Genomic DNA, 26780 nt, shown 5'->3' with positions numbered 1-26780 from the left:
TGCGGGTGCTGTGAAATTCAACTTTTCATTAAAGGCCTTCAGTGGGAATTTTAGTTAAAAGTCATCATGTATGATTTCTAGATTGAAGACAATCGTGCCTGCTGGTTTTGATACAAAAGATGAAGTTATATTTAACAAGTGTCCTTACTGACAGTCATAATGCTATTTGGTAATTTAATGAAGTGTGTCTGAAATTATGAAACATCCCATCAAAGTCCAAGGTATTAAAAACCACAAGTCAATAAGAAATATGACTGCATTTTTTCTTTATGGAACAATTGTTGGGAAGACTGTGATTTCATTCTTCTGTATCTAAATAAGTAAGTGTATTCTCTCATGAAGATGGTTTTGATGTTTGCCTCAATGCATCTGTAATAGCTAGGTTTCTATGCCAGAAAAAAAATGAACTGAGAGGTTTGAAAACAACGATTTGTTTGAAATTTCTGCTACCTCTGAACAGTGTGATAATATGAAAAGAACCTAGCTTTCCTCAAAGTATTTTGACACTTTAAATACAGATCCAAAGCAAACTAGAGAATAAAGAAGACAACACAACATTAAAGATAATTCTGTCCAAAGTTCTATGACTTTGGTCTCTGTTAAAGTAAACTTTGCACTTTTCCAGCTGTGTAAAGTATATGTATGTAGTATGCAACAGGTTTCTAAGATTCTCTCTTTACCATCAAGACAGATTTTGGCCCCTAAATAATTCCTTGTTCTTTATCATAAAGAAGGTTTTGCTTTATCATAAAATGATCATACGTCTTCTGCTTAAGAACAAACAATATTATCACCTGTATCTGGAAGGAACTAGCAAGGTAAAATTTGCTTGGTACTACCTCAAGATAAGGAGAGCTGGAACATCAGCCTGAGATGAGTACAGCCAGCAAAATCCAAATACATTTTTAAGTTACCTCAAAATTTTTGTTTAAAACCCAGGCTCCCTTTCACCCTAACAGAGAGATAGGAAGCAGGAAAAAAGTGCAGGCCTACACTTACCCTAAAGACAGAGATTTTAATAGAGGCATCTGTCCAACACTTGTCTCAGTAACAGTTTACACCATATTAGAAATAAAAAGAGGTCCTGTGTGTGGCATTCAGAAAGTACTGTGTCATGTGCATGATAAATGAAAAAAGGATATTAAACTATCCCCATAGTAAACACAGAAAACACCATCTTTGGGCTCTGATGAGGAAAGGAAAAATCATCATTTACCAGTTAAAAATTACTAGTCTACAGGAAGAAGGTCATAGATTTATTTTATTAATAAGCTCTTTATAGTGTCTGTCTCCATAAAATAATATATATAAGCTTCAATATTAGTGAAATTCTTAGAACTTCATTTTCTAGATATGAAAGTTTAAACAATAGCCTATTTAGTTTATGCTCATACTTGATTCCATGATGAGAACCCAGATTTTATATTTCTCAAACAAATACCACTGTACCATGTAGAACCATAGTTCATTCTCCCAGCCCCATCTAACAAAAACAAATAAATAAACAATCTGTCAGAGTGTCAGTCCTAAAAACTGGTACAGAAAGCAGCTCCTATAGAGTCCAGGGAATGGAGAGTCCAGGCAATGGAGAGTTCAGAACCCTGACAGTGCCTCACTCTCCTAATCATTACAATGTGGGGTTTTTCAGTCTAACCTAAATCTTCCTAGATTCACCCATGAGCTTTGGTTTTCTTTGTTTCTGAGTGATAATAAAGGAGTTGATACTTTGACTTTTTTCCTAACATGAACTTTAATAGTTTTTAGAATGTCCAAATATCTATCAGAGGAAAGAAAAAAAATAGAGGGGAAGTACAACCTCCCATTTGGCTTGATGTCATAGAACCCCAAAATTTTGTTAGGCTATATATAAATTATGAGAATCTGTATGGTTCAGAGAGTTCTGACCTTACCTTTCACCAAGACCAAATTTGTATGCATATCAACTCTACCTCTTGACAGATATTCTTCCCCCTGCTTCTTCCTCCCACTCACCAGCATGATACTTACCTTATTCTTTGCTTTTCTGTTAGCCAGTAGGAGTGTTGAATATTTTTGAAGGAAAATAAGAGAGGGAAATAAGAGTGATTTTGGCTTTATGCCAACTAAAACTGAAAGCAGATTATCTTGTCCTATCAATCTGATGTCTGTGTTATGGTATTCCACCAAGACACCATACCAGAAGACTTTACATGTATCTGCCATGTATGAGAGTGCTGAAAGAACAGAGAGTAAGGCAGAGCTGCTTTCCCTCTCAGACTGTTCATGGAACCCAGACTGAAGTGGCACTGGGAGACAACATCATCTTCTTTCAAAACATGAGTCACTTGAGTCTGTAACTCTCACTCACTTCTTTAAAAATTCATTCATTCATTATTCTGTCAGCTAAGACTGCCACCTATGAAAACGGTTATAACAATTTTTTACAAATGGCTATTTACTCATGTGTAGCTTTGCTTCAGGGAGTTATATACATGTTTTTCTACTTCCTTTATAAAAACAAGATATGCCTGGAGCTGCTTCACTGAAATGAGAAAATAGTGAGGAAGGAAAGATATTTCTGTCTTCTTCACATGATACTCACTGCTAACTCCAGGTCATAATTATATGACATGATGTCACAATTTAAGAAAAAACTTGTTTTCAGAGGGAAAGGGGAAAACACTTTGCTGCCGCTTCTTTCCAAGAAGTCTTTGTTTCCTACACACTTCTAAGTTTGCATGTATGTTTTTGTAGCCTCCACCTACCAGCTTGACAATATTACTTATGTAGACGGGTCCCAAGCTGAACAGGTGCTTATTAGTCAAGTGTGGCCTTACAGAGATAAGATGCAAAATACATTTCAGTTCTGCCTTTTTTTTCTATTCAGCAGTAAAACCTACAAGACTGCTTTTTAATATACTTTGTTAAATGAGCCCTAAAATATAGACTTTTACAGTTCTTGACTGTGAATAACAATGTATGCATTTTCAATGGAAAAACTTTTTAAGTGAGATTTCACTGAGAAACCTGTTTGAAACAGATTTGCATTAACAGTCAGCTTCACATTTAATCAGAGTATTTCCACTGACATTGACTCATCTGCCTCATTCTCTGATTGCCTTCTGTTTCGAGTTTGCTGGTGGTTGTGTCTGAGACATGTTACACAGACATTTCACATTTTAGATTCAGAAACATTCCTCCAGCAAGGCTCTGTGCTCTAGTAAATACTGCAGAAAAAAGGACTCAAGAATTTAGGGTTCTCCTCTCACCTTTATCAGCAGCCTGATAGGTTAACTCTAATCACCTTGCTTGCTCATAGCTTTGTTTCTCTGTAGTTTAATACTGACGATATTTTGTAAAATAGTTTGAGATCTACTGATAAAAATTATCTATAAAAAACAGTTGGTATTGTGCTTATGGAAGAAGATATTTGCATTACCAACTCTGAATATTTGCTGTTTAAAAGTACATGATTTACATATCCCTCTTTGTCTGAACCTTTTTAGCTCCTGTTGTTCCAGACAGCACCTTTGTGCCTTTTATGGTTATAGTCCTTATCACAGATTCCCGCTTCTAGTCAACTTGCTCCACTGTTTATGTAAAAATTTCCTTTCAAATGAAAAAGAAAAATCAGTGGGTTTTTTAAAAAAGAAAACTTGACATCCAGGCTGCATTGGTTGACATAAGACTTGGAAGTAAGTTCAGTTGCTAAACTGAAACGTTTTTCCTGTTTTTTTCTGTTGATGTGTCTACATGAAAACATTAAATGTCCATTTAGGTAAGAAACAAAATATTTAAGACTGTAATCTCTCCATACTGAAGTCACTAGAATATTTGTGCAGATTTTACAGGCAACATGAACCTCACCCTGAAATTTTATCTTAAAATCTTGACTATTTAGATTTCACAGGCATAAAATTTCCTTCTGATTTCTGATGTTCACTTTTTCCATTCTTCCATCTGCATCCTACTTTTTTCCGCCCTGCACGAGTCTAGGATGGAAGCAAGGAAAAGAATAAAATTTTTGTTTTCTAATTTCCAAAAGGCTTTTCTGTGAAGAAAATTAGCAGTATTCGGGTTTGGTATCCAGATAGCCTTGTCTGTCTCTTGAGATAACGATGGTTTCTCAGGGGACATATGAATCCATGTTCATAGTGGCAAGAAATGGTCAAGGGTGCTGCACTTACCAAAGTCACTAGGTAACTTTAAATGATCAACTAGAGTGCACAAGATTATCAGGATCAAGTATTTTATTCAAGCAGAAGCAATATGTCTTCTGGGCACCATTACAGCACAGTAAAAATAAATAAATAAATATATAAATAAAATCAGGTATGACCATAATCCCATAGCCCAGGGGTCAGTTTTGTGTTCTTACAGTGATACTAGATATTGAAGTTATCCATGAAGATATGATTTCCTTGCACAGAATCTCACAGTATGACTTGCTCCTCAAAAACTGAGTCATTATCTAACTGATAAAGCACTATTAACATAGCAGAATTCTTTCACCTCGAAACTTAATTATTTCTGAACATTTCTAGTATAGTGACATCAATCAGTGCTCACTCATGATTAATTTGTTTCATTAATGCTAACAGCTCCAAATATTCTGTTGGCAAGCTGTCCACTGTCCTGATGATATTCAGGATATCTGGTTTCAATTTGTGTCTAGTTCCTCTTCTAACCATGTTGCTTTTGAGTGTTATGGGTTTGAATTTTTTGGTGTGTGTCTATCATTTTTTAATAAATTACTACAATGAACATGTAGAGGACATCTGGAAAAACCTACTAAGAACCGGCCAGCACCTACTTAAAATTCAAGTGCAACAGCACTCTAATAAAAACAACTCCTCCAGAATGCAGCCATAAGGACAGGGTTTGCACAATCTGTTCATCTGCATAATTAGTAATTGAGGACCTGAGAACAGTTGGAACATTGCTGTGGGCAACCCAGGTCAGATCACTGATAACATAAATAACAAAGATTCAGATTTCCAAAAGCTACAAACATCAGAATGGAGCTAACAACAGCCCTAATAAGAGCATGCAAAACAAACAGAAAGAGGGATAATTCAGAAAGCCATGAAGGGCCATAAGGCTACTGTAAAAAAACCCCAACCAGTATGGCTTAAAAGAATAATGAAAATGGGGGGGGGGGAGCGAAGAAAAAAGAGAAGGTACATGAGTAAATAAAATAAATTATTTTGCTTACCATTTGCATAAAGGTACAAGTATATGAATTCTTCTGCCAGACCATAAGTATTCCTCTTGGACATTAAAAAAAAAAAAAAAACCAAACGGTTATTTATACCCTTTGTTTTCACCAGATTACGGTGAAAAAACATGGACTACACAAGGCACTGCAGAGCCAAGTGTTCTTTGGGACATGAAGAGTAACACAGGAGAGGCAGTGATGCACTAATCAGCTGTGGATTAATTCCTTCCAATGATTTAGTTTGCTGCATCTTCCTTGGATGTGCATCAGGACAATGTAGGCCCTTGCTAAATCTAAATGTTTTATACAATGGCTTCAGTTTGTCAACTTTGTTTCTTATTCACAGTACAAAGGCATTATCTAAATGAACTGTCTATCAACATGTAATTTATGTGTGTTTACTTGTTTCACCCTCCTGGAAGATCATAAGTAATAATGACACAGAAATCTGTTGATTTGTATTGACAGAAGGACAGAGTTTTGCCATATGATACTAGATCACAAGATTTTTTTTTTTTGGCAAAAATATGAACAGTGGACTTTCTGCTTGGGTGTTCACCAGTGTTTGATTAATATAAATGCTTGAGGACAAAAATATCAAATAAAGTAAAAGGGGACTCTAGGTTCTCTGCATTTACAAAAATCAAGACTGATTTATCTCAGACTTAGGTAACATAAAAAATAATACCTGGAGGCAGAGCTATGTTTGCAGTTCTATCTCTTGTAGGAATATTATGTTATTTGCAATGGGATTAACATAGTGGTTGGAACTGTAATGTCTTTGTCCCTCAGTGATGTAATGTAAAAGATTAGTGTAAAGTATGAAAATATATAAAAAATGCCAGAAACTAATATAAAAATGTGACAACAATGAAATCAGTTGCATGAAATATAAATACCATCAATTAAATAGTTACTGCAAAGGACAATTGTTTTTATTTTAATTACATTTGATAACCTTAAAAATATATACCTATTGTGCATGAAAATACTATCATGTAGGATCTGCAAAAGTCTTCTCCCAAACCCAAGCCCAGTGGTTTATTATTCCAATCTTTTGGTCAGAGTCTAGAAACAGGCATATAAAAAATATGGAAATGGCTGAATACATAAAATCATACAGGACACAAATGAAGTTCAGAATGGAGGAAGTCTTGAAATCCTTTTTAAAGGAGGTAAAAGTAATTGCACCAGTAACACTGAGAGAAATAATAGAGGTATGGGCAAAGAAAACATTAAAAATTTTCCCCAGGTTCCCTATGACCTGCAAAATTAGCTTAACACATGTGGGCTATTACATTTCCCCATTTTGAGTTAATGAGCAGTTATAGACTCCAGTCTGAAATACAGATTAAATGTAACTATCTAGCTTCAGATTACTTTTGATACAGGAAAACTTGATATGGCTGACACCATTTTTTATAACTGTTATGCAGAAATAATGAAGTAAATATCAGACATTCCTCTCACTCTTGCTTAAAATTAACCAATTAAAAAATTAGGTTCTCCTGAATTCTCAAGATCCTCAACTCATTCTGTGGAAGGAAAACATATGAAATCATTTAATAGGTCAATAATTCAAACCATAAATACAAACGAAATTCTTTAGGTCTCATCTGGCTCTTGAAGCATATGATTTATCAAATTAGAGTCCCTTTTAAGTATTAATTTAACTTTCATATGATTTTTAGTGTCATTTTGTAACAGTACAGTTTTACAAACACAACCATGATCATATACTTTTCTTTACCTGTCCACCACACCAGTGTGACATGAATTGTGAAGCTGCTTGACCACATTGATAACCTTCTATGATGAAACGATCAACTTGACAGTTGAGAGGAGATCAGTGGATATTGTCTACGTGCACCTCAGTAAGGTTTTTGACACTGTCTCCCATGAGACCCTTGTATACAAGCTACTGATGTATGGGCTGGATAAGCACACCGTTTTCAATCTGGCTGAACAGCTGATTCCAGAGACTGGTCATCAGTTGAACAAAAAATGTTTGGAGGCCAGTAACTATCAGTGTACCCCAGAGGTCAGTACTGTGTCCAGTTCTGTTATAATTCCCCATTAATGATTTGGATGATGGGACAAAGTGTACTCACAGCAAGTTTGCTGATGAGGCAAAACTGGCAGGAGTGGTTGATACACCAGCAGGTCATGATTGTCCTTGACAGGCTGGAGAAATAGGCCAACAGAAATTTCATGGAGTTCAACAAGGAGAAGCCCAAAGTCCTGCACTGGGGAAAGAACAACACAATGCACCAAAATATGCCGAGGGTCACCTATCTGGAAAGCAGCTTGGCTGAGAATTACTTGATTCAGTTGTAATCTGTCAATCTTCAAAAATGGAGTCACAATCAGGTCCACAAGATCTGTCTCTCTGGTCTCAACAAAATTTTCAGAAATATCATGAAGGAACAATTGGTGCTCTCTCATATGTCACATTTCTTCAACAAGAGGAGTAATGGCCACCTGAAATTACTCTGAAATTCCTTTCACTTTCCAGGAATATAACACATAGCCAGAAAGGATGATGATAATCAGTTTATAACAAGCATTATATAACAGTTTGTCAAAGCACTCAGTTTACAAGAAATAAGTTCCTCAAATATTCAGAGTATGTCATGACCCATCTCACCTTCAGAAGGCAAAAACTGCATACACAGTCACTGTTCACAGCTATGGGTGTTTTTTTCCTATTGTGCAACTGGCCACCCAGATCACTTTTCTGCTCCCTTACTAAATTCTCTACATTTTAAATGGATGAATACTAATTAAAATCAATGCACACTTATGATTTTAACATATATTTTTTGTTAAATATTTTATGCATCTCAAAGTCTGTTCCTGAGTACCCAAGGATAGTCTATACTCCCCTGAATAACTTGTCTCAGGTAATTAGAATACACTAAACTCAGCACTTTTATTCATGAACACAGCCATCAGTCTGGTTTTGGTTTTGAAGATCATTTGTTTGTTACAATTCTTCCAGATCCCTTCATCTGTGATCAAGAAAAGCCATCTGTCTGGATGGGTAGATAAGATGGTACGCACATATATCTATCAAGACACATATGTGTGCAGTATACACATTGGAGATCATGGACTAGTTTACTGTATATTCGCAACACACAATCGCTGAGTCCAAGCCCAGGCAGGATACAAAGCAGATAAGAATATGGGAATATTGCACCTAATGTAACTTCTCTTTTCAGCCACAATGTTTCATTTTTTCTCTCTTCTGCATTGCAGGCCATATTCCCAATTAACTGGGAATTCCAATTAACTGGAAAGGATTTCTTTAGGAGACACAGTGGGAAACCACAATAATGTTTGTACTTGTTTAGAAATGCCATAAAAATCCTGATTTAAAAAAACAAACAAACAAACAAAAAACCAAACATACATTAATCACAGAAACACAGAATGGTTTGTATTGGAAGGGATCTCAAAGACCATCTAGATCCAACCCCCTGCCATGGGCAGGGACACCTTCCACTAGACCAGGTTGCTCAAAGCCCCGTCCAACCTGGCCTTGAACACTGCCAGGGAGGGGGCTGCCACAGCTTCTCTGGGCAACCTGTGCCAGCATCTCTGACCCTCACAGGAAAGAATTTCTTTCTTATATCTCATGTAAATCTACCCTCTTTTGGTTTAAGACCATTACCCCTTGCCCTATCACTACACCACCTGAGAAAGGGTCCCTCCCCATCTTTCCTGTAGGCTCCCTTTAAATACTGGAGAAGGTCTATAAGGTCTCCCCAGAGCCTTCTCTTCTCTAGGCTGAACAACCCCCACTCTCTTAGACTGCCTTCATAAAGAAGATGATCCAGCCCCCTGATCATCTTCTTTGCCCTCCTCGGCACTTGCTTCAACAGGTCCATGCCCTTCTTATGTCAAGGGCCTCAGAGCTGGACACAATACTCCAGGGCGTCTCACAAGAGCAGAGTAGAGGGGCACAATCACCTCCATCAACCTGCTGGCCACTCTTCTCTTAATGTAGCCCAGGATATTGTTGGCTTTCTGGGCTACGAGCACACATTGCTGACTCATACTCATTTTTCCATCTACTAATACCCCAACTCCTTTTCCACACAGCCGCCCTCAGTCCGCTCTTCTCCCAGCCTGTATTTGTGCTTGGGATTGCCCCAACCCATGTGCAGGACCTTGCATTTGGTCTTGTTGAACTTCATAAGGTTCTCACAGGCCCACCTCTCAAGCCTGTCCAGGTCCCTCTGGATAGCACATCCCTTCCCTCCAGCGTGTTGACCCCACCACACAGCTTGGTGTTGTCATCAAACTTGTTGAGGGTGCACTCAATCCCACTGCCCATGTCACCAGCGAAGATGTTGAACAGCCCTGTCCCCAAGACCAACCCCTGAGGAACACCACTTGACACTGTTCTCTACTCAGATATCAAGCTGTTGACCACAACTCCTTGAGTGCAGCAATCCAGTCAGTTCCTTATCCACCAAGTCCTCCACCTATTATTATATATCTACATCTCTCCAATTTAAAGACAAGGATGTCATGTGGGACAGTGACAAATGCTTTGCACAAGTCCAGGTAAGTGACAGCAGTAAACATGGGACCGGATGGGTTACACCCAAGGCTGCTGAAAGAGTTGGCAGATGTGCTCGCCAAGCCACTTTCCACGATTTACCTGAAGTCATAGCTAACTGGGGAGGTCCCATTGGACTGGAGGGTGACAAATGTGACACCCGTCTACAGGAGAGGCAGAAAGGAGGATCCAGCAAACTATAGACCTGTCAATCTGACTTCGGTGCCAGGGAAGGGCATGGAGCAGGTCATCTTGAGTGCCATGGAAAGTCATATAATGGACAACCAGGGGATCAGGCCCAGTCAGCATGGGTTTATGAAAGGCAGGTCCTGCCTGACAAACCTGATCTCCTTCTATGACAAGATGACATGACTATTGCACGAGGGAAAAGCTGTGGATATTGTCTACCTGGATTTTCGAAAAGCATTCGACACAGTTCCCCATAGAATTCTCATAAAAATATTGGCTGCCCATGGCCTGGATGAGCAAACGGTCTGCTGGGTCAAGCACCGGCTGGATGGATGGTCCCAGAGAGTGGGGGTCAGTGGAGCTAAATCCAGCTGGCGGCCGGTCACAAGTGGTGTTCCTCAGGGCTCGGTGTTGGGACCATTTCTGTTCAACATCTTTATTGATGATCTTGGTAAGGACATAGAGTGTATCATCAGTGAGTTCGCAGATGACACCGAGTTAAGCGGGAGTGTCGATCTGCATGAGGACAGGGAGACTCTACAGAGAGACTTGGATAGATTGGATCAGTGGGCCAATGTCAACAGGGTGAGCTTCAACAAGGCCAAGTGCCAGGTCCTGCACTTGGGCCACAACAACCCCCTGCATGGCTACAGGCTTGGGGAGGTGTGGCTGGAGCTGTCTGGGAGAGAAGGATCTGGGGGTTCTCACTGACAAGCAGCTGAACATGAGCCAGCAGTGTGCCCGGGTGGCCAAGAAAGCCAATGGCATCCTGGCTGGTATCAGAAATAGTGTGACCAGCAGAAGTAGGGAGGTGACAGTCCCCCTGTACTCTGCACTGGTGAGGCCACACCTGGAGTGTTGTGTCCAGGTTTGGGCACCTCAATACGAGAGAGATCTCGAGGTGCTGGAGCGAGTGCAGAGGAGGGCAACGAAACTGGTGAAGGGCCTGGAGAACAAATCCTGTGAGGAGCAATTGACGGAGCTGGGACCGTTCAGTTTGAGGAGGAGAAGGCTGAGGGGAGACCTCATCACTCTCTACAGCTCCCTGAAAGGACATTGTAGAGAGGTTGGTGCTGGTCTCTTCCCACAGGTGATTAGTGACAGAACAAGAGAGAATGGCTTTAAACTGCAACAGGGGAGGTTCAGACTGGACATTAGGAAAAAAATTTTTTACAGAAAGAGTGGTCAGGCAGTGGAACAGGCTGCCCAGAGAGGTGGTGGAGTCCCCATCCCTGGCTGTGTTTAAGGGTTTTTTGGATGAGCTGTTGGTGGATATGGCGTAGGGGAGAACTTTGTAGAGTTGGGCTGGTGGTTGGACTCGATGATTGCAAGGGTCTTTTCCAACCTGAATGATGTTGTGATTCTGTAAGATGTTGGAGGCAGATTAGATGGACTTGATCTTGTTGGTCTCTTCGGTGAAGAGTTTCTCCCATGGACAGCCTGAGCTGTTGAGACCTGTATCATACTTCTGAGTAACTGCATTGGTAGGAGTAAGGGTCCATCACCTGGCCTTGCATTGTGTGTAATAAAAATATTGGGGCAGGGAGGAAAAGCCAGAGATACATGGAGTTCTACTCAGAGGAGAGGAAAGGTTTTGTCACCTGTGTCAGCCGGTGCCATTTGAACTCAATGCAAGCTTGAGGTCTTAAACACCTGTGATTGCTAAAGTTTCCCTGGCACCTTTTCTGGGAGCAGAGAACGTTAGCTCCAGTGTCTTGGCCAAATTTCAGCAAGGGTCATTATACTTTGCCAGCATAATTTCCCTTGGAACTGTGGTTGGAGCAGTTATTTTTTGCTTCCTCCTCCTAAAAATGGTGTTTTGCTTTTTCTGGAATGGGGGAGTTGCTGTGTTCCACCCCAGAGATGGCTGCATTTCAGTGGTGGTTGAATAGATCTTTAAGTGCATACAGCTGGCAACACACTGGGACTCTCTCTGGAATAGAAGGCATTTTGTAAGTACAGAGTAGCCTTGAGTAGGTAGCACAAGATGAGATGCTATACACCAAAAAACCCTGACTCATTTATTTCTCAGTTTGAGTAGATCAGTCCTCGAATCAGATTAGTATGAAAACATATTTTGGCCCTGAATATTTAGTACAATTACTACAAAAAACTACCTTTTTTAACTTCTTATTCATAGGATGGTACATATCACTTGGTAAAAATGTGTGATTTCAACACAATTATCTGTCTTCCTTCTGCCTCTCAGAAATACACACACTACATAATAAATAAAAATTACCTCCTTGATTTAAAAAACAGGGCTTGGTGGGTGGCAATTTTTAAAGTAACTTAACGCAAACCACACAACAGACCTATGAAAAATACTCTCCTTACACTGTTTGGCATTTAATGGTTTGGATCAATCCCAAAGCCAAGCCACTGAAAAAAGTGTCCCACTCCAAGGACTCTGCAAGGTGACAACACCGCCACTAAGAAACATAAACTTTACTCACAGTGTTTAGCCTGCCAGTGGTTCTTGTCTAGTAAATCACATATTCTTCAAATGTGTTTTGGGACCAGCAAGGCAAGGAGGTGTGAGAAATTAAACTGTGCGCTGATGAGGGAAGAGCTGGCTCTTAGAACCAACAGGCTGAGCATACAATTAAGTAAATACCCTTTCAATATTTTGCTCATTTCAGCAAGAAGCACCAGGAAAAAATCATTTTCCAATTAGTCAGCAGGTTTCAGCATCATTAGCTTCTATATCAGATTTGCTACCATTCAAAAATGCATCAGGAGACAAAGCAGGAAGAGTTAAGTATCTTTACTGGAATCTGAAGTCTGTAAGGAGGTGAAATTAGATTAGCTCCATGGAAATGAGGACAGTTTACATTACCAGAGGGGCCCTACCTGTCTCTAGACTTGACAATGAACAACGGCCTTTAGCATATGGCATTACAATGAATTAGTGATCAAGTGCAATTAATCCTAATATATCCTCTCTTGAACCTCAGTGGCTTGTTAGTCAGAGGGAAAAAAAGATCTGATGTCCCTAAATTGTCAGGTGAAACTCTCATTTGAGGTAAGGCTACCATGCGGAGTTGTGCATCCATCTGGTGACTCCCTTTTGTGATATTCAAACAGAAGGTGTTTTAATGAGGCTTTTATAGCAGGCACCACCTGCCACTGATCTTACTCTCTAAAAAGGTATAATTGAGGATTGGTTTTACAGTATGGCTTGAATCTTAACCTTGGGAATTCATCAGGATATGCAAATCTGGGAGTGATGTAATTCTAAAATGCCGATTTGGCTTTTGATTTAGAGCGAATAGGTTAGAGAAAATTGTGGTTTGGCTAATTGCAACGAGTTATATGGTAGCTTCCCCCTTTTCAGATGGATTAATGGAAGTGTCATCTCAAAATTAAATACCCAAGCTGATGGTGGCCATATGTCTTCATTCGAACCCTTGCACATTAGTGATACAGCTAAACTACAGGCAGCTCTGAGGACAAAATGGTTTCAGCACTACTAATACTTAAAGGTTTTGATTCTATGAACCCTTATAATGTTACTAAGTCTGTATTAATAAATGACTATTCACATAACAGTGGGCAAAGTTGAACCAATTCTACTTCTTTCTAAAGGAAAAAAAAAAAAACATTTACAAGAAAAGCAATGTCTATTTTCCACCTCTATGCATTTGGACCTGCTGATGCCCATTCATTTGTTTTTCAATGAGTGTACAAGTTACTTTACTGAGGTGCATGCAACACTCTTTTGTAGTACTCTGTATTGAAGCTCTTGTTAGCAGCTAACAATGTGGCACAATCACCAACAGTCACTTCATGTTCTTGAAAGGACTGTTAGCTACCCTCCTTCCAAACTGGATGCTCACCTTAATGGTATGCTTGTGGAATCAGCAATAAATCCGAGAAGAGAACCACAGGACTGAGTCAGAATTGTTTTGTGAAGCATGGGGTCAACATCACTCCTACTTCTGTACTTCCTCCAGAATACTCTAACCCCTTTAATGGCAGAGATATGGACTCCCCATACTGATTAGTCCTTGCCTTACTTGTGTCCCATTCTTGTTCACTCAGCTGCTCAGAAGTCCAAGGATAAATCCTTTTCATTTTCATTTGCATCATGATGCCTGGGTTCAATTTAGCCTGAAGGGTGCAGCAGTCTTTCCTACTATGCCCCTAGAAATTAACAAGATGAAGGTCCTGGCTTTGCCTCACAGAGCTTCTTTACACTTTCACTACCCAACTAAATTGGTTTCACATGTAGGCACAGCTCAGCACTCAGATGCACAGAGCTGACTGTGAACTATGCACAGAACAAAAAGCCCTGAATGTTATTCTCAGAGCTTCAAAGTTCAGTCAAATCAAAGCCCATTTTTATCTTCAAGCCTTCACTGGCCCTTCCACACAGATCATTTCCAGGCCTAATATTCATGACAGAAAAAGGTAGTTTCTGCTATAAACATACAGCTCTCTCCTCTTATGCATGTGCTTTTTGGAAGAATCAGGGGCTGGGGAGCAAAGGCAGCAGGCAGATTTTTCAGGCAAACCTAGAAAAGCTAAAAGATTAATGTTTCATCAAAGTAGTAAGTTACTGAAACAGGAGTTTGGAGCAGAAAATAATAGTCAAAGAGCTGTGGAAGAGATGAGTGCCTACAGTACACATATTTGTGCACGTCACAGAGTTACTATATTCAGATGATGCTTTGTGAAAAGGGAAAGTAAGACATCATCGGAAGGAAAGGTGAGCTGCCTACCCTGTGCTCTCAGCTCTTTGTCAGTGTCCAACAGCTAATAGTAGTCCTCATCAAATCGTAAGCCAGAAAATAAGATTTTATCAGAATCTTTGTTGTACATTTCATAAAAGTTATACCTTGCTGTAAAAATTCCAAGTCTTTATATGTGAATTCATTACCCATAACTCGGGATAGTAGATAACTGTTCCCCAAGCCAGTGCAACGTTTAAGTTTCCATCTAGAAAACAAAGGCAGGCATTACTTTGAATAAGACTTGTTTCTGTGATATGTCATCCAAAAGGCAAGAATTTGCATAGCTTTAGTGCTGGATTTAGCCTGAACCTTCAGTAATAGGAAGTTAGCCAACTACACCATGGAGCAAAGCAAATTACTTTCACAAGGCTTGTAATATGTCATTCATTAAGATGACTCTCTTGGCGTCCAGTGTGGGTGTCCGCTTGCTCCACCATAGAGCCTGAGGGAATATGAAGGATGCCAAGCCACTAAAAGAGCTGAGCAATAGAAGCCACTGTGGTCACAAGAGTAATGCCAGCACCAAAGGCACTTACCAGCGAAACTGCAGATATTAACTCTGGCTATGTAGCTCAGTAGGAGGGCCTTTCAGATTAAATGAGATGAAAAATCACACGTTTCATCCTCTAGCTCATGTGCATGTACCTAAATAAGCCTATAATTCACCATTGCTCAATATAATCTTTAACATTTTTTTCTCTTTATATTCACTTCTCCTAAACTTCCTTTAATCAGGCTGATTTTCCAATGGCTAATGTGAATCCCAGAAATGTATTAGGAATAAACTCATGTCTGTATAAACAAATATTCTTACATCTTGATAGGTGAAAATCTATAGATATGGTCAGTAATGCAAATGCACAAAAATATTTTCTGAGTCTTTTTGTGTGAAACACCTCAGACCTGCTGAAAATAGTCTGTTGTATTGAGTCTAAACAAACTAAAAAACCCTGAATGCTAAAGAAATTAGCATTCAGATGCCTAAATTTCTTTCCAGAAAACAACCAATCTAATGTTTTACAATGAGTATTTCTTCTAAATGCAATGGGTAGTGTGAAAATAAAGGCTGAATGAGATAATACAGCCTCTTCATCTCTAGAGTTTGTCTAAGTTTAAAAATCCTCAAATCATTTGAACAGTATTCAACCAATTATATACATTTAAAAATTTAGACTTCCTTAAAATAGATGAGGAAAGAGGACAGAAGGGATAAGGGGTTTACACCTGAATGCTATTTATGCAGTATAGCTGAAGTCTATCAGCTGTATTTGTACAGAAGCACTTCAAAGTGATGATTCTGTCTTTGTCTGGATGAACACGCCTACATGTCTATTACCAGTTGTCTCTTATGTGAATTCAGAATCTGGTTTGTGTAAATATTTCTGTTTCTATATATAACCCGAAGCCTGATCACTAGAAGCGAACACAGAAATTCTGTGGACTTTACATTGGAAAGCTCACTTTAAACTGGTGACAGCTGAGAAAGAAATTGTTCCATAGTATAGGATTTGATAGTATATATCAGAGCAGAAGTAGAGGTAAGCTTTCAAGTGATGAGATGCAAGGATTATACCAGACACACTCACTGATAAACTATATCTGCAGGATAACCTCATGGTGTCCCCTGTTTACAAACTAATAGTTACACCTGGGAAAACAGACTTCAAGGCTAAACACTGAGCTGGTTTTGAAGCCACACTAGAATTATTTCCATGGAACACCTATGAGCAACTATTAACCTGTTAAGTATTCTCTTCATTTCACCTTGTATCAGGCAACCTCTCTATCTCAGAATATCTGTCTCCTCTTCTTCCACCTGCCCACCCATACAAAAGTTTTCAGGCCTAGAAGTCTTTCCCTGCAATTTGATGCCCATAGCCACAGGCTGAAACCCCTCAGTCTTCAATTCAGGAGCCTATGTGCCGTGTTCTGTGATTCTTGTCTGTTTGCTGCCAATTTACTACACTGCTAGGGATATAAGCTGCTGGTAGCATAAATCCAACCAGCCTTGCCAACTCCCACAGTTTTATTATGAATGTTGCAATATATGTTCTTAATTAAAGTTTCATACGATACCATATTTCCTGACATTAAATGTCCTAATCTTCCTTCATTCAAAACATCAGTCACTGTCTATTTCTGTTAATGAGGCCAAATTGAAGGTATTTTCCTTCTTTGCAGCTTCATGAATAATAGAGGGCTACACTTCATCCAAATGGCCACCGGCTCCCTCTGCTTTCAGATTCAGCGTGATCAGGACTAACTGAGGACACCCACAGAAAAGCAGTCATCCACCTCATCATAGGAAGCCTGATAAGAGGCAGATGATGGGAAGAGCTGGCAAATCTTGAAGCGCAGGATGAAAACTTTGAACGCAGTTGAAAATAAGGAGTGGTGAGAAAGGCGTCAAAGAAAATATCATTAGAAGAGTCTGTATATGGACACATTACTGAAATCAGTACTGATGAAAGGCTTAAGCTCTACCCTACTCCAGAGGTCTTCTCTTTTTCTACGCCTTTCTTTTTGCCTAGCCTTGTCGAATCACAGAGAAATGGGATGACTCATGCTATAATCCAAAGTTACGCAGAGAGCCAATAGCCAAGCAAAGAATTTAATTTCAGTCTCCATCAAATCACAAACCTTTGGATTCCACTGAACCCAGGGACACAGACTTCAAGAATCTAAGACACAATTGTAGCTGGCGTTGTGTTGAAGGTAGTGACGTCCAAAATACTGGAAAGAAGAGACCACTTCTGCCCTCAGTCCCCAGTCATTTATGTTGTCCATGGAAGCCAATTTTGTAGGAAAGAATATGGGAAAGTATGGCCAGTAGCAACTGATTACTCAAAAGGCCGAAACAGTTGATGTGAGGAACACCTCTGTTATTAAGCTGCATTTGCTTCCTATAGCTGTCTGGAAGTCTTTGGAGGATGAAGGTCTACTGCATGCAGAATTCAAATCTTGGGTCAGATTAGCACAGTATCCTGTAAGAAACAAAGTCTAGACCTAGTACTTCTACATTATAGACCTACTTTGGTTATGTACATTGACACTGAAGAGCACCAGACTTAAAAGCTACAGCAGTTAGATTTTACATATGATTTACCAACTGTATTCAATTTGATTAGAAATGGGACTGTATGTAACAGAGCACAGAGTTAAGAAACCCACAACATAAAACTCCCAAAACTTTTATGCTTAAATCAAAGGGTAGGGATTCAAAATTACAGGGAAAGATGGAAATGAGGGACAGACACTGTAAGAGGAGACTTCAGAGCTGTGACAGATGTGGTTGATGTAAATGAAGACGATATATAGCAGAGGATCTGATCCAAGGACCACTCCCGCAGTGAGTGGGACCATAGTGAGAAATATCCTAATCCCTTCCTGTGACCCTGAAACAAGCTAATATTAAGCAGCGACTAGGCAAAAATTCAGAAAAAAAAAGAAAGGCTTATGGCAAAACAGAATTCTAAGAGCTGACATTCTGAAGAACTATCACTTGCTCAATGTCAACATGAAATCTGGTTAAAAAGTTAGTATGTCATTTTGTTCCAATCAGTCACTTTCCTCTAATAATGAATCATAGGCTTCTCAAAAATTGTGTTAACATCTGGGATGCAAATACAGAATTCAGAAAAATATTGTTTGGATGCTTCTACACCCAGTGTTTTTTTGAGACTCAAAGAATACGGTTAGTTTATTTTTCTTAGGAATATTGTAATTTGTGTCTCACTGTAACTGATTTCATTTTTTGTGGACACTTTCATTTTTTCAAAGGTTGTTATTTTATTCCAACTAGTCATCAGAGTTACTGAAAAGATAGCATTGGCATGTTTTATTCAGAAAGCAGGTTTGGGATTATGTTTGACCAACACTCTCACAAAAAAATTTTTTGGTTTTCAGATTTGTTCCAGTTATATGTAAGTGAATGCTGAGTTATGTTCTTTTGCTGTGACTTCCTTAGAGCAGGTGAATAAAATGTTTCAGAAGTCCCTCATTTCTGACACACCAGCTAGCATCATGTGCACTGATATTAGTGACAGTATATCCAGTCTATTAATACCTGACCCTATGGCTGGTGTCACCACCAGAATTTTGTTTTTTTCAATAATGGGATGGTCTATAAAGCACCAGGCCTGCTGACATTGGATGGGATTCATCTTTCTCAAGGGGGGAAGAGGGTCTTTGCTCACAAGCTAGGAGGACTCATTGACAGAGCTTTAAACCAGACTTGAAGGGGGGAGGGGATAATATCAGGCTCACCCATGACAAGCTATGGGATGACATTCCAAGGTTAGAGGGACAGGATGTTAGCGAGGGCCCTCATCCTGTTGCTCTGAGATGTGCTGCATACACTACAGCACACTCAATGTCTTACAGAGATGAGCCAGGGGCTTCTGAGGTAATAAGATCCAACAGGGATTTTCACCAGTGAAATACTTCTAAGGAACTAAGGTGTGTTCATCTAAAAAGGTGACATGGCCAACAGTCCAGCTGAAGTGCCTCCACACCAACTCACACAGCATGAGCAACAAACAGGGGGAGTTGTAAGCCACTGTGTTTCTAGAAAGCTACAATTTAGCTGCCACTACTGAAACTTGATGGGACAAATCCCATAACTGGAGTGCAGCTATCGATAGCTACAGACTGTGCAGAAAATGACAGGCAAGGAAGGAGGGGAGGAGGGGTTGCACTCTATATAAAGAAATGGCTACATTGTGAAAAGCTGTCTCTGAAGAATAGCCATGAGCAGGTTGAAAGCTTATGGGTAAGAATTAGAGACTGAGGAAACAAAGGGAACCATGTTGCTGGTATTTAGTACAGACTGCCCAGTCAAGGGAAGCCTATTGAAGAAGCCTTCTTACTCCAGCTATAGGAGACAGCATGCTCGCGGGCTCTCATACTGCTTGGGGACTTCTACCATGCTGATGTATGCTGGAAAAGTATCACAGTGAACTGTAGGCAGTTCAGGATACTCCCGGAGTGCATCAAAGATAACATATTAAGTTAAGTAATAGGCAGTCCTACCAGAAGGGGTGCATACTGGACCTGTTGGTCACCAACACAAGTGAGTTAATGACAGGCATCACGATTGGAGTCAGCCTGGCCTGCAGTGATCATGCACTGGAAATCACAGTCCTGAGGGATATGGCACAGGCAAAGAGTAAAGTCAGGACCTTAAATTTTAGGAAAGCAAACTTCCAGCTGTTCAAGGAAATAGTCAATAAGACCCCCTGGGAAGTTGCCCTCAGGGACGGGGGAGCAGAACAGAGCTGGCAGATCTTTAAGGATGCTTACCATAGAGTGCAAAACCTCTCAATCTCCGGGTGTAAGAAACCAGAAAAGGAAGGCAAGAGATCAGCATGGATGAGAAACGCTTACTGGTCAAACTAAAGAGCAAGAAGGAAATGCACAGGCAGTGGAAGCAGGGACAGGTATCCTGGGAGGAGCATAGGTACACTGCCCAGTTGTGTAGTGATGGGGTCAGGAGGGCCAAGGAACAGCTGGAGCTGAACTTGACAAGGAACGTAAAGAATATTAAGGGCCTCTGTAGGTATGTCAACCAGAAAAGGAATGTCAAAGAATGTGAACATGGTGAAGACAATTGGCAAACTTGTAACAACAGATGAAAAGAAGGCTAAGGTACTCAACAAATTTTTGCCTCAGTCTTCACTGGCGACCTCTCTTCCCACACTTCTCAAGTGGATGGACCTTAAGGCAGGGACTGGGGGAGCAAAGTCCGCACTGTAAGAGAAGATCAGATTCAAGACCACCTGAGGAGCCTGAACATACATAAGTCTATGGGGCCCCATGAGATGCATCCCAGAGTCCTGAGGGAACTGGCTGATGTAGTTGCCAAGACACTTTCCACGATATTTGTCATGGCAGTCAGGTGAAGTCCCCAATGACTGGAAAAAGGGAAACAGTTCACCTCTTTTTAGAAAGGGTATAAGGAAGACGCTGGGAACTGCCAACTTGTTAGCCTCACCTCTCTGCCTGGGAAGATCATGCAACAGATTCTTCTACAAGGCACGTGTTAAGTCACACGGAGGACAGTGAGGTGATTCAAAACAGCCAGCACAGCTTCACCAAGGGCAAGTTCTGCCTGACCAACCTAGTGGCCTTCTGTGATGGAGTGACTACAGCAGTGGGCAAGGGAAGAGTTACAGATGTCATCTATCTGGACTTCTGTAAGGCCTTTGACATGGTTCCCCACAACTTCCTTCTCTTTAAATTGGAGAGATATGGATTTGATGGCTGGACTGTTCAGTGGACAAGGAAGTGGCTGGATGGTCACACCCAGAGAGTAGTGGTCAATGGCTCAATGTCTAGATGGAGATCAGTGAAATATGGTGCTCCTCAGGTTCCTCAGAGGTCTGTATTGGGACTGGTACTGTTTAATATCTTCATCAGTGACAGACAGAAGGATCAAGGTCACCCTCAGCAAGTTTGCAGATGATACCAAGCTGAATCAAGTGTTTGACAAACCTGAGGGACAAGATGCCAATCAGAGGTACTGGAACAAGCTTGAGAAGTGGGCCCATGTGAACTTCATGAGGTTCAACAAGGCCAAGTGCAGCATCCTGCACGTGAGTCAGGGTAACCCCCAGTATCAGTACTGGCTGGCGGAAGGACTTGGGGGTATTGATTTATGAAAAACTAGGCATGAGGCTGCAACATGCACTTGCAGTGCAGGAAGCTGACTGTGTCATGAGCTGCATCAAGAGAAGTGTGGCCAGCAGGTTGAGGGAGGTGATTCTGCTCCTTTATTCATTTCTTGTGAGACCCCACCTGGATTACTGTGTTCAGCTCTGGAGCTCACAGTGTGGAAAAGACATGGATCTGTTGGACCGGGTCCAAAGAGGGCCACAAAAATTATCAGAGAGAAGAAACACCTCTCCTGTGAAGCAAGGCTGAGAGAGTTAGTGTTGTTCAGCCTAGAGAAGAGAAGACTCTGGGAAGACCTTATTTCAGTCTTTCAATATTCAAAAGGGGCTTATAAGAAAGATGGGGATAAGCTTTTTATTTGGGCCTGTTGCAATAGGGGAATAGGTTGCCCAGAGAGGTTGAAGATGGCCCATCCCCAGAAACACTCAAGACCAGGTTGGATGGGTCTCTGAGCAATGTGATTTAGTTGAAGATGTCCATGTTCATTGCAGGGGTGTTGGACTAGGTGATCTTTCAACACAAACCATTTGTCTCTTCCAACTCAAACCATTCTATAGTCCTATGATTCTATGACAACAATTAGGCCATAAATGAATTCCGATATCAAAAGGTAGTGGTATCAGAGAAGAGTCTTTTACTGAAGATTGTGTAACTTGCTAATTTTTCAACTAAAACAGACCTATGGCAATTGAATAGTTTAATTCCCAAGTGTTGCTTTCAAACTTTGAACTCAGTCTAAAGGTATAATTAGTCTTTATCCAATAGTACTGCAAATTTCAATCTTTCCAACTGCCTTTAAATTATGTCCTCCTTGAACAGAAGCGGAGAAAAAAGGTTGCGTAGAGAAAACAATTGGTCATTTCCTCTCCCATCCCCTCTCCCTATGACATTCTCAATACATTGTTAGTCTCAGATCCAGTGGCCCCATGAAACAGCAGATTACAACCAAGATGATGGCATTTTTTGAGTTTTCATCCTCCATTTGGCTATGATCCACTGGCCCTAGGAAAGGAGATAAGATTTTACATTTCTTATCAGTCACCAGATGGCTTTTAAAACCAGAAGCTGTCTGCTAGGATTTAAGTTAATGAACAAAAGTGCTTTTATGAACTACTGGTATGTACAGTCAGAGATATAATTCTGGTTATTCAAGACAGTGCAAGACAATAGATCCCACTGTATTTAACAACTTAATCTAGTAATTATATAACAGCATTTCTGACTCATTTTCCCTAAGCACTGTAACTCTAAACAGAAATGGATTAGCCACAGTATGTTAAAGCTTTTGAAATTGTGTGGAGTTCAGTATTGGACAGAATAGTAGTGTTGTTCAGTGGATGTTGATACAGAATTTTATGACTGGAAAATGTTTTTAAAGAGAAATAAAGCCAATAATGCATTATATATCCCTGGCACGTAAATAAAATTTTATTTCCTATCATCATTAAAAAGGTGTTTGATGCCTGTTTTGGGAAGACAGCACTTCAAATCTAGTAGTAATCTGAAAAAATCTCCTTTTGTAGAAATAATAATTGCTAGCATTATACTAGCAGTGACTGCCATACTGAGAGTCAACAGAGTAACTAAAAGAATAACAGAAACATTTTCTGAAGCTGGCCCCTTTATGTAGGATTGGTGAAATTTGTTAAGACCATATGTTAGTCATATTGAAGGAGGCACAGTTTAGCTTTATGGATTCTGGAGTTTTCCCAGCAAACTTTCAAGGCTTGATGTCTCTCAGATTTGCTGAATTGCTCGTGTGATTACAGACCGGGTGCAGGTTAAAAGAAAAAAACTGATAGCAGAAGTTGAAGTTGCTCTCCCTGAAGCTCACTATCAGGTTCCCTTATAAATCCTGTTGTTAACTGTTTTATTCCAGTGACTAACGAAATTGGCTTGATGGAGAAGTTTCCAGGGGTACTCTGAAAGACAAGTATAATTTTTCTGCAGATTGAAGAAAATCTGACCAATCTTTTTATGTGCAAGCTTCTTTATGCATTTCTAACAAAATAAAACTGTGAAACTATTCATCCAAATGTTATTTATCTTTAAGCTGCCTTTTAAATGTATTAGTAAATTTAAATTTAAAAAGAAGTTGCAGTTAAGAAATTTACTGAATTACTAAAATCTAAGTCAGTAGTTAGCTCAGAAAATCTATAAGCCTTTCTGTTTCTTATCCAAGGGTATGAAAAGTTTGCATTTAATATAACTGATTAGGTTCTTTTTTCAAAGTTTTGTTTTAGGTCACAACACTGGAATCCTAAAATTCTAGGAACCAAATAAAATGAGGACTTTGTTCAGACACATAAGCATGCTGTGTATATGCATCCTCTTGTTATACTAGGAAACACTCAGGTGGTTCTCAGTACAGTGGGTTTCTCGCCTTGACTCCCAGCTTTCATCAGTCTGAATAAAGATCAATGGTATGAATAAATCAAGTAAACCCACACTTTTTGTTGTTGCTGATCTGATTTTATTGTGAGATGTTTTTCATAGCAAAATCATGCACGTTATATTTTAAACGTTTCATCCGTACTTTGTAAACACTCCTGTACTGAAACTTTCAGTGACTAGAATTATTGAACAGTAAATTTACACATAGATACTGTGATAATGTTTGGCCTTCAGCTTGGTGCTGAGCAACACCCCAGGAATTATTGCTCCATAATTTTCATCTTGTTGCTGAATTAACTTCCAGGTTATAGTGGTTTTGGGGGTTTTTTTTCATCAGTAAATATTATCCCCATAGCATAACATGCATCACAATAATTTCTGTTGCAGGCTGAATAAAATGGTAAAATAATGCCATTCTCATCATTAAATTTATAGTGAAATCCAAAGGCGTTGTTTGAGCAAGCCTCATTTATCCTATGTATTTTACAGTTATATTATTAAATTTCATGTATTTATATACGACATTCTTCTAGAGAAAAAAAAATAAAGAGGTATGTCTAACTTGGCTACACTAATGATACCAAAGCAACTCAATTTTTTGGAATTTGATTTTTGAGTACTTAAGCTTGGAGCTTTATTACTGTGTTAATGAGAACTCCACACTCTCAACTACCAGTACTCGCTCAGCTTAAATGTCTGACACTTTTTTCAAAGACACAAAGTAAATCCAGAGATATTCAGTTTGCACAGTTTACAGAAGAGTTGATAGCTTCACATTCACTTCAGATTTATTTTCCACTTTTTTTGCATCTTAGCTACTTTGACATGAATATTTCACTTCCCTATCTATTGTACACATACAACATTCTTTAAAGAACCTATGCATCTTCAAATTAAGTATAGTGAAAGTGAGAACCAATCTTGCCCTCTTTACCAACAAAGTACAGAGTGTTAACCAATTTTTTGTTCCTAATATACATGAAGAGCATCTGTATTCCAATAAAAAGTACCAGGGTATAATTTAAGAGGTATTTCTCCTGTCTTGGGCTAAAGCCTTGATCCACAGATACTACTTCCTGATCTCATCATGATGAAGATGGGAAAGAATGGTAGAAATCTTCTAGTAAAAAGCTTTTCCTCTGTAGATTCCTATCTTATTGAGAGCTACCTGTATCCAAGGATGTGAAGCAAGGTATCTAACAGATAAGTGCACAATGCAAGACATAGGCACCATCCCACTGATGAATATGCAACATCGGAGCCATTAACAAAAATTTCTTTGCATGTTGCCTGAACAACTCTGAAATAGTCAGTTTGTGACATCCTTAAACTACTTCCTGCTATCAGACATACTTACTAGACAGCAACTACATCTACACCCCAAAATCCTGGCTGTCTTATTGTAGCCATGGCTGCAGTGAATCTAAAAATTTTTTTATCTCAAAGAAAGACTATTTTTTTGGTAATTTCTTACTCTATTGTTTTTAGTTCAGAATGCATGGAAAAAAATTCTTTCAGTTCAAAAGTGCTTCAGACAGTTATATACTCCTGAAGAAACATTACAGAGTGTGTAAGTGATGCTGTTTGGCAGCATTTAGTTTTATACATGATGGTGTGAAGGACATAAAGTTTTTCATTTTGCTCTTACTGCTGCCCCCCTTTTCGAAGTAAGTCACTACTGAAACTACAGGCAAGATATATTCAGGATGTGTTATGCATATAGACAAACAGACATACACAATACATGTGGTATTTACAGTGTAGAGTCATGCAGAGGGTGTATTTATACAGACACATGGAGGAGCATAGCTGAGAACCCTTAAAAACTGATATAATGCAAAGACTACTAAAATATATTTTTTGTCACCTCACAAGTCAAAGATAAACTTTCTAAAATCTTAAAGAAAAGAGTAGCTTTTATGCCTTCTCATTTACATGTTCAAGTTTGAACATATCTTCCTCTTCTCTTAAAAGATCTGTTTCAAGTCCTGCAGGTGTGATTCATAGACGATAGACATCTGTGACTCATAGCAGAAAATGGAGAATCTACGCAGAGCTGACAGATTATATCAGCTGCTAGCAAGTAACAACTATTGCACTGCTATGTAAAGCTTCACAGATTAAGTATATGCAGCTCAGAGACCAGTAATTTTTCCAGATGCACATTCTTAACTTCTGTAATCTACAGTAGACATAGTGGACACAGGCTAGCTGCACATACAGGTTACATATGAAGATTTATATGCAAGCTGCAGTACGGTCTTAATTTTCTGTTCAATGCAATCTCTGTAATAAAAGGTTCTGTTTGGTGTTTAACCAAAAGAATGCCAACACTCAATGTTATCAAACACATTTTAAAAATTAAGTAAAAAAGAAAATATTAGGTGCAGATCCAATGTGTTCTTCTCTAAAAGTAATCCAACATCATTGTGCAAGAACCAAATCTCACCCCTGATAACACCCAGGAATATATTTATATGTACACACATGCAAATTCACTTCTAATTCACTTAAGTCTCATACAGACTACAAGTGGCCAGGTTCTGACATCCTTACCTGTACAAAGTTAATTTCACTAGGAGCTGTTCTGGAAGAGCTACAAACCACACTTTCCTATAAACAACCTGTGTGAACACTGACATTTCAATACACTTGCTGTTTGTGAGCTTGAATATTGATTTCAGTCTTCCAAAAGCATTCCATTGACTTTCATGGGTAAATCTCATCAAAGGTTTTGTGCTCTTCTGTCAACAAAATATTGTCACTAAACACATACATGTTGGTATGGTTGAGGTCTTTGGCTCCAATTCTTCCCCAGTCTCCAAAGTGTCAACTTCTTTCTCTGAGGTGCCTTCATTGGATTTGATTATAACATAACCTTTCTCTTATAGACGAGATAGAACTATCTGATTATTCCTGACAAATAGGAATTGGGTTTTATTAATCCAAACAATTAGTGAATATCCATCTTATTTTAACTCCAACGGAGTGTAAATTGCTAATGTAAATAGAACAGGTTTTA

Source organism: Athene noctua, chromosome Z, assembly GCF_965140245.1.
Source record: "Athene noctua chromosome Z, bAthNoc1.hap1.1, whole genome shotgun sequence".
Classification (NCBI taxonomy): domain Eukaryota; kingdom Metazoa; phylum Chordata; class Aves; order Strigiformes; family Strigidae; genus Athene; species Athene noctua.
This window is presented reverse-complemented; position numbering follows the sequence as displayed.